Source organism: Charadrius vociferus, unplaced genomic scaffold (genome assembly GCF_000708025.1).
Source record: "Charadrius vociferus isolate BGI_N301 unplaced genomic scaffold, ASM70802v2 scaffold473, whole genome shotgun sequence".
Lineage (NCBI taxonomy): Eukaryota > Metazoa > Chordata > Aves > Charadriiformes > Charadriidae > Charadrius > Charadrius vociferus.
The window spans coordinates 68,392-77,410 of NW_009647444.1; positions in this window are offsets into that span (position 1 = coordinate 68,392).

Genomic DNA, 9,019 nt, shown 5'->3' on the forward strand with positions numbered 1-9,019 from the left:
TTCCAAAATGCTTTGACCGGACTGGTTCCCTCTTCGGGGGCACTTAAGGCCCACCAGCCCCGGGGGCTTGCAAGAGCAGATGCAGGAGGAAGGCAGGAACCGGCGGCTGAGCAAGGGGGGAGCCTTAAGTGAGCATTTGCACCGCAAGGAGCAGTTTATCGATAGTTTACCGTCAAGGAAGCAACATATCAAAAGCAGCTCTGCAAAAGTGTTTGCCAGTTCTATTACCAATCAGTGGGTTTACTTGACAATGAAATAGAGAGTGAGATTAATACGATTCTGTGTGATGCCTGCGTGCCACAGGCTGCGAAGAAGTTTGACTCCAGCGTTTGAAATTATCTTAACAAATTGGAGAGGTGGCCTGAAGAAAATAGGATAAAATTTGAAAGAATAAAATTTAAAAAAAAAAAAAAAAGGAAAAAGAAAAAGAATGCAAAGGTCTTAATGCAAGGAAGAAGGAGCGGCTGGGGCTGCAGAGGGTGCGGCAGGAGTGGCTAGGTGGCACTGCTGAGGAGCACTTCCAGCTGGTTTCAGAGGATCAGATAATGCAGAGCAGAACATCAGTGCTGGGGAAGCACGCACTGAGAGGGAATGTTATACTTATCATCAGAGCTATAGGAAGGGTAGCTGCAGCAAAGATTGTCACCTAGCAAGTCCCCTAGGCTCAGGACTTCTGGGTGACCGCCCCTGGTGAAGCTCCCCTGGGACATTAGCGCTTGGCCCTGTGCTAGACCTGCTGCGGGAAGGTCTTTCATGCCCCGTGATGCCCAGGGACGTGCCTTGTGAGCCCACCTGGAGGCACCTTCTGCTGCATGGCTGTCAGGGCTGGACTTGGAGAGCTAGGTGGTCCCTTGCAGGTCTGTGTTCCCGTGCTCCATCATCCTGTGGGTAGCGTGAGTTTTACATGAGGCTGGCCTCTTCAGGAGAAAGCCTTCCAAGTCCTGGAATGGATTGCCTGGGAATTTGTGGGGTCTTCATCACTCTGTATTTCATAGATTACAGCTATAAAGAATACTATAGTTGCTGTTTATCCTGCCTTAGGGGAGGAGGATGAACTAGATGACCTCTTTGTAGTCCTTCCTAGCCTTATTTTTCTGCAATAGGGCTTTTTCTTTAAGTTCTGTGTAATACTCATGAAATTATATGAGTCTCTGTTTTCATTTAAGAAAGAAACATTTCCCTAATATTTGTGAAGAAAAAATTGGAAGCATTAACCACTGCCAATCCTAACAGCTCCAGAGCAAAAAGCAAATAAAAGCAAATGAACCCTCTGTACAAAATTCTGTAATTATTTTAGGACAATTTATAATTATTTGAATGCTTAAGTTTGTTACTGGTTTTCAAGACCGAGATCCAAATTATTTAAAAACAGTCATACACTGACCTACTCAGAATTGCAATAGCCTAGTTCCATTTTCAAGAGTAATTTATGATGAATTTTAGAGGCCAGCTAAGCCTAGAAGTCCCTGAAATATGTTGTACTATGTATGTTCTTAAAATCTTAAAGACAGGTCTGTATTGCAAATGCCTTAAGTCCAAGCTGAATAGTTGGGTCAATCAGTTATTAGTATTAACTGTTCACCATTTCTGCTCAGATTTCACTAGGGGCGTTTGTGAAATCCTCAGATTGAGGTACTTCTGCCTCCTAGAGTAGATCATCGTGCAGCGTCCCACCAATTAAAAAGAAATCCCAGCCGATGATAAAATTAATATATAATTAGTATATCTTATCCCAGACCTGAGAGAGGTCCTCACACATTGACCCTATGGCACCGATCAAGCCCCACAAATGGAAGCCTTGCACTCTTCCTCCAGTATTTTATTTTAATTTCTCTTGCACTAAGCATTGCTGCCTGCTCCAGGCTTCGGTGAGGAGCCCTCCCCTGCCACAGATGTTTCCTCTCTGAACCGCGGGTCCTCTTTCTCTGCTGAATGCAACCAGTGCCCGCCCTTTTCCAAGTTTCATCCCCTTTTACTATGCCAGCTCTGATAAACTTTGTCATATGGATGAAAAACCTCAAAGGTTTAAGTTGTCTTCTGCAGCCCAGCCTCATTGCTCCAAGGAGTCCCGGTCCAGGAGAGGCAGGAGGCAGAGGACAGAAAAGCCTCCCGCTCATAATAGCTGCAGAAATGACACAGATTCGTAATGCTTTGGATGGGCTGATCAAAGGCAGGGTCCACAATAGGCAAATAAAGAACAGTTCTTTTTAATCAGAAAATAACATTACTTCTTTCACAAGGAAGAGGTCCCCCCACCCAAATTTCGCCTCTTTATATCTGCTAGGCTTTATTGGGTCCAGCTGCCCCTGCTTTTTTTTTCCCTGTGAACAATGGAGAGAAATCTAGGAAAAAAGGAAACATTCCAAAAATAAAGGCATTGTTCCCTCCAGCCCATGTAGTGCGACAGAGTCCTCTGGAGGGTGGGCAGAGGCTGAAGAGGAGAAGAACGCACAGAGGCCACATTTCTAATGCCAGGGGACTTTTTCCTTTGATTCCTAAACTTGCTGGTTTTTTTCCAGCATCACAGTGCAACAGAGCCCTCCCATCCAAGCAGGGTTTAACCGAAGGTGGCAGGAGAACCTGACAGCCTTGTCAGTTTAAGAGATCTGCCTTTCTTTTGGCACGGGTAAAGCTCTCTCAGCATAACACAGGGCACTTTATGGCAGGTCCAAGTGCCAGTTGCCGTGCATATTTAACAGATCAGTGAATCTCTTAGAGGGATGCCGTAGAGAAGATTTTAGCCCATTTCCCATTTACATTTTGGCAACAGCTGTAATATTTGCAGCAGCAATAGAGTAGATTTAAACATGCGTGACCTAAAAGCTTTGGAATTCATGACTTTCCTTTGAGGAAAGCTCCGCTAAATTGCAGGAAAGCCATCTCTTACTCTCTCGATGATGTTAGCCACAACGTTAATACAATAAAGTCTCCTGAAAACTGAAGTCATAGCATACCGACAGTGTGTCCTCAGATAGGTTTACAAGCCCTCAGGACAAAGGATCTTGACTTTTATAAAGCCTCCGTACCTCACTGCAATTACAATTATTATTTCCTCAACGAGAGCCGAGATGTTTCATACACTCTGGTTTACTTAGGAGTGTCTTTTCAGTAACTATGAGCTCTGCCTGTGCAGTAAAGGTAGTTATTAAGTAAAGTTGTTTGTGTCCGACTGCTTCCATAGGGGCGTGGATTGAACAATATCTTCACGTTATAAGAGCAACATGCACTAAGCAATTGTGTTCAAGGGATGCCTTCTTTCCTAGCTCTGTCTAGGGCTCCTCTGAGATTTTCCCTCTCTCAGGCCATCACTACCTATCTCTGATCACCTCTCTCTCCCTCCATCTTACTCCCTGAATTCTTATAATGCCATGAGCTGCTCATCCCACTCCTCAAACTCTCCTGCACCAGGATCATCCCATTCCCCCCGGCTTGACTGGCAGTCACTGTAACGGGCCTTGATAAGATGTGCAAGACAAAGGATGATTAGAAAACACTCAATATCCCAGTGTCAGCTAAACACCCACTGCATTTTAAGCCTGAATTATTTTTTTCTCATAAGCACGAGGCAGTGCTTACAGAGCGCAGCGCACACAGCAGCACTCGAGGGTCCATTTTACATCATTAAACATGAAAAAAAGGAAAAGCAAAACCTACCACTATGCATTGACAGACATCTTTTCTGACAGATGCACTAATAATTATCAACAAGCAATAACAATTACAAAAAGTTACGTATGCTTGCATCCTTTTTACAGAGAGAAAAAAAAAAAAGGTCTGTTGACTCTTACTGCGCTTATTTGCACATGTTCTTCCCCCTGTACTCCTGACTTCTAAGAATTAGCAGCACATTGACATCTAGCTCTCCTATATAGACAAGCCTTTGCTTTGCTTTCTGTTTTAAAGGAAGATGGAGGCCTAATTACTTAGCCAGCTTTGCTATTTCATTTCATTACAGAGTATACCAGAAGGAAGTTTGGCCAAAGACGACTAAGTTAAGCCTAAACACAGCTTCTTCTAGAGAGGGTAACTAGGATGTTGCTCTTGGTTCTGTTGTATGTTTATTTATATGTTATTTGGTGATAATGAAAACCAAATGTTAGGAATCTATTCAGTTCTTAAACTTTTATAGACTTATTGTCTTTATTTTCAACTGTGCAACCGTCTCTCAGCCTCCCCCTCCCTCAGACACATGGAAGTGCAGTCGGTGACCAGCGTCAGCTGTGCTCTTACTCATCCTGGCTGGAACAATGATATTCCACACCACGTTATACAACCTCCTCGGTACTCGCCGCCTCGTCGCCCCCGACCCTTTGCCTCCCCACGTCCCAGGTCGCTCAGGCGAGTGGGCAGCGGAGGAGTCTTCCAAGTTATTGTCCTGGAGTGCCAGTTTCAGGATTTGCTGTTGCCAGTGAAAGAGGATACGGTTTTTGCCTCAAGGAGCATACGTGATATATGAAAGACACCCTTCCAGAAAGCCCAGAGCCTGCTGTACCCCTTGCTTGCATTGATAATACACAGTCATCAACAGCCCATGCGAAAACAGGGAGGAGAAGGGAGCTGCGCCATCCAGCTGACGCTTAGCTTGATTAGAGGACCAAGAGGAGGGTTCTCCTCTCCTCTGCCCCTTGCCAGAGGATGGTAGGGGTTTCCTCAGGCTCCGGCATTTCTGGCACAGGCATTTGCCTGACCCATCCGCCGGGGAGCACGGCTCTGAGTTTGGTGCTCCCCTCTCCTTAGGTGTTCCTCGGGGGGAAAGATGCCGCCCCGCAGAGCCACGCTCCCTCTGTCCGGCTGGGAGAGCCCCGAAGCGTGTCCCTTCCCACCTAAACCAAACACAGCCACTGCCCTCAAAGCAGAAGCAGATGGGTCTTGCAGCTCGCTCTTCGCCCGTACCGGGGCTCAAACTGTGGCCCTGCTCCATCTGCAAATGATTTCGGTCATTTGATATTTGTCTCTGTTAATGCACGGCACAAATTACCTCTTTGGAGAAGCAATCCTGATTAAATTACTATCCACAGAATTTGAATCTCTCAAGCAAGAGAAGCAGAAGCCAAAGAGGCTGAAATACGCAAACACACCACAAACCGAGGGCAGGGGGGCTTCCAGGACATCTCCCGTCAGATTTCCCTCTGGCTGGAAGAGATGTTACAGTCATCAAATCAGGGTTACAACTTGCTCTGTCGGAGTGAGTCTGTGCACAAAATACAATACTCTGTCGGTGGAATTAATTCTAAACGATATAAGCTCAATTTCTGTGAAGCATGTGAGCTCAAGTGCTGCTGCTCCCGTCTCTCTCCCCTGTATCGACCCAGCCTGTGCAGGGCTCTTCCCAGCCCAGCTGTACGGCATCGTCCTGGCCCGACAGCCCTGTCCTAGAGGTCAATTTACCTAAAGGTTTGGTACTCACCCAACTAAACCTGCATGCTTTCTGCACCCTGAAGGAAAGCCACAGACTTTTCTTGCGCTGCTGCAGTTCCTCAGGGTGTTCCTCGACGTCCATCAGGACAGCAGCTGTGGCACGGCTCTTACCAAGCTTCGCTCCTGGAGGGCAGTGACTTCGGGGTGTCCTGAGAGACCGACTGATGTCCCATCTCCCCCTGGCTGATCCCTTGCCATAGAGCAGGGACTCGCAGGACCGATGGCCGCGGGTTCGCATGCAGTCAACATGTGAAGCACCATCACTTGTTACAAGGGAAGCGTTGTGGGCTCCGGTGTCTCTCCTTTGTCACCCAGTAGGATTGTCACACGAGCCCATTTGCCCTCCAGAACCACCCCTGGAGCCACCAGCCGCAGGTCCCTGCAAGGAGCACTTATCCTGCCCTTCCTCAGGCGTACCTTGCCTGCGCCTTCCACATCTCTGGTGCACTATGGATACAGACTAATAGTGCTTCATTAGCAGCGTTAAAAAGCCCAGGGTCTCGAGGAGGCCTTGGCACTGTCCTCCTTCCTAAGGCAGCTTTAGCCCTGCACAGCAGCACGCCACGTCTCTCTGGTCACAGGCGACTTAGGCTGCCGTAAGCAGCTTTTCTGGGCTAAGCAGACAAAAGAAAAAAATTAAACATTATTGAAAAAAAAAAAATGAAAAAAGAATGAAAATATCAGCCAGACTGAAGTTTTTTTGGTAGCACGGTGACCAGCGTGCCCCTGTGCCTGATGCACACAGGCATCCACGTGAATACACTATGTCCCAGCAGCGTTTCCTTCATGGCCAGTGCAAAGTGTGGTGCCAGATGTGGAGGGTCCCAGCTCAGCCCCTGCCCGTCGCCCAGCCTCAGTCTGCCCAGCAAAGAGAGCTGCAGGGTGGGAGATGTTGGAGTGAAGCCCCTTCATCCCCCAGCTCCAGCATTCCTGAAGGTCAAGTGTTTCCCTCTGCCCCCCAAAGCTGTGCCTACAAAGGTGCCAGCGGGAAGGAGAGGTCAGTAGCTATTGGGAGCCAGGGACCAGAATCTTCCCATGTAGTTTTTGGGCTAAACTTGAACTTTTAAGCATCTCAGGTAAGGCAGGGTGAGCCCAGGGTAAAGAACTGAAGCCCTGGCTTTGAAGAGGGCAAATCCAAGGAATTTATATCAAAGCAGGAGCGGTCATAAGGAGGACATATGGAACCATTGTTTTCTGCTCGCTTCTTAAGTTATTGGAAACGGTACACCCGAGGCCCTGATCTGGCTACAGGACCTCCACATAAGGGGCTTAGTTTCCAGGTGAGCTGGGATTTCAGTGATTTGCAACCTCAAGACTGTTAATATTACGTGACAGCAATAACCAGGGGAAGGAAAACCCGAGTGTTTGTTCTTAGATGCATCCCAGCAGGTGCAGATTTAAGTGAGGAGAAAGATCACAAGTCTCAGATGTAATATCCTATAGTAACACAGCCTTAAACCAGCAATTTCCTCTGCAAAGCTCACCTAGGATCAAGGCTTGATCAAGCACACCATTAGAGCATTGGTTAGAGGATTTGGAAAGGGGCAGTAGCCATTTGTTACGGGATGGAATAGTACAAATAAAATTGCTTATTACAAAGGCATATTTCAAACAGCGAACAGATACAGCTGTAATGAGTGCCATTCGCCTCCATCTCTTTCAGTGCAGGTCCGGCAGTCGTGGCTCTGTCAGCTCTGGATTGCTAGCTTTGGGGAACGCTGCGTTTCCAGGCCAAACCAGCCAATATAAACATGTGTGTTTCATCTCAGAATAAGAAAATGATTGAAAAATAGCAAACCATGTAATTTTTGAAAGGAGTAATTCATTTGTGATTTGAAGTAACATACTTTTGGATGTGAAGGCCAGTTTCTCTGGATCAATTGAATGAAACATCTGCTTTATTTCAAAGAGATCTGAAGAGGTAAGACTTGACAGTTCTTTGTTGAAATCTTTGCTATCTCCTTTGTATATCTAAATTACATTTATTGATATACAATGTTGACATTTTTCTAATACTTCTAAATCTCATAACCTTCTGTTTCAAATTCACAGTCTTCTACCACTTAAGCTATTATTATTTTTACCAGTCCCAGGGGTGTGCTAGAGTCTCTTTGGTACAAATTAGAAAGGCTTTTATGAAAAACTTAGTTTATATAAAAGAGGTTCTCTCTTCGGCTTCTATCTCCACCATCCCCAACACCAACGTAGTGACAGTTTCTAGCGTAGACTCACCCAGAATGGGTCTCCACGGCATCTGGCGTTTTAGCACTGATGCTAGACTTGTTCACAACTAGGCTCGGAGGATCTGAAACGGTGTTAGAAACAGTAGCAATTTTCCCCAAGAGAAAAAAAAAAAAAGCAGCCAAACGCTGACAAGCTTGTGCATACAAACATGTCAGGGGATCTTCTGGCAGCAAGACTTCCCTCCGAGCTGGTCACATGCTTACCTGTGGCTTTACGGTAGGCTGGCTGCTGACCTGGGCTTAGCACCAAGCGATGGGAGAAGCATTTTTATGGAAGACAAACCTAACTGATTTTGCAAGGAACAAGTGCTGGGGTAGCAGTGGCGGAACGATCCCTATGTAGAGAATGTGTGGGTCAACCCCCATTAGTTTTGGAGCAAAGATGAAGTCACAGGCAGGAAGGCTGAGTGATAGAGAGGAGGGTGGTGGGAAGAGGCTGAGAAAGGCTGGAGGAAGAGGAGTTCGAGAACTTGCTAGAGCAAGCCTTGGAAAAGGTGGCAGATCAAGTGTGAAAGGTCGCTAGGAAGCCTGAGAGACAGAGGCTATAAACCTAATTATCACATACAAGGGACTCGTTTCGTACTAAAAACATAAAGGGGACTGGTAGGGAAATGGAGAGCAGGGTGTAAGTGAGGTGATGTGCCACAGATAATACAAAGGTAACCTCTCCCTAATGCAGCACTCCATATAGCAATTCCTGTTACCTGGTTCAGGGCACTTGTCTTGATGCTTGCACATTAAGATGAGGAAGTTCGATGTAATTTGACATCCCTTGGATTTATCAGGTTTATGATCTTTACTGGCACTTAACATTTCCCTCTTAAAATCAGATCCTGCACACTTCTTACAGGAAGCTGCTGGAAGGGCAGCGCAAGGGATGGATCCATGCTGGATACACACAGCACCCTGGATGTGCCATGTGGCATGTCTGTCTTGCTTCCCTAACGCAACACCAAATTCACCTCCAGAATCTCCTTCTGTGAACCCTCACCTTCACCAGCTGAAGGCTCTTGATTGCTCTCACCAGGAGTGAGTTTTCTTAATGTACAACGGATTTCATAACAGGGCTGAGATGTTTGTGGAGGAGTACAGAAACAGGACACTGATCTGAGCGTTCATGGCTGGAACAGGGAAGACTCCTTGGGGCTCAAGAAGAGCAGGGAGGTTACATGGAACAGAAACACAGTGGACTTTTTTGGATAATACAGTTGGACTGGAAATAACTCATAACTAAGCACATCCCACCTTCCAGATCTATTTGCTTATTAGGGCAACAGGAGGAGGACTGTGTCCAGTCTTTCCGAGACTCAGCCCAACTTCACCGCATCTCCTCTGCCACTATTTAAAGAGAATTCCCC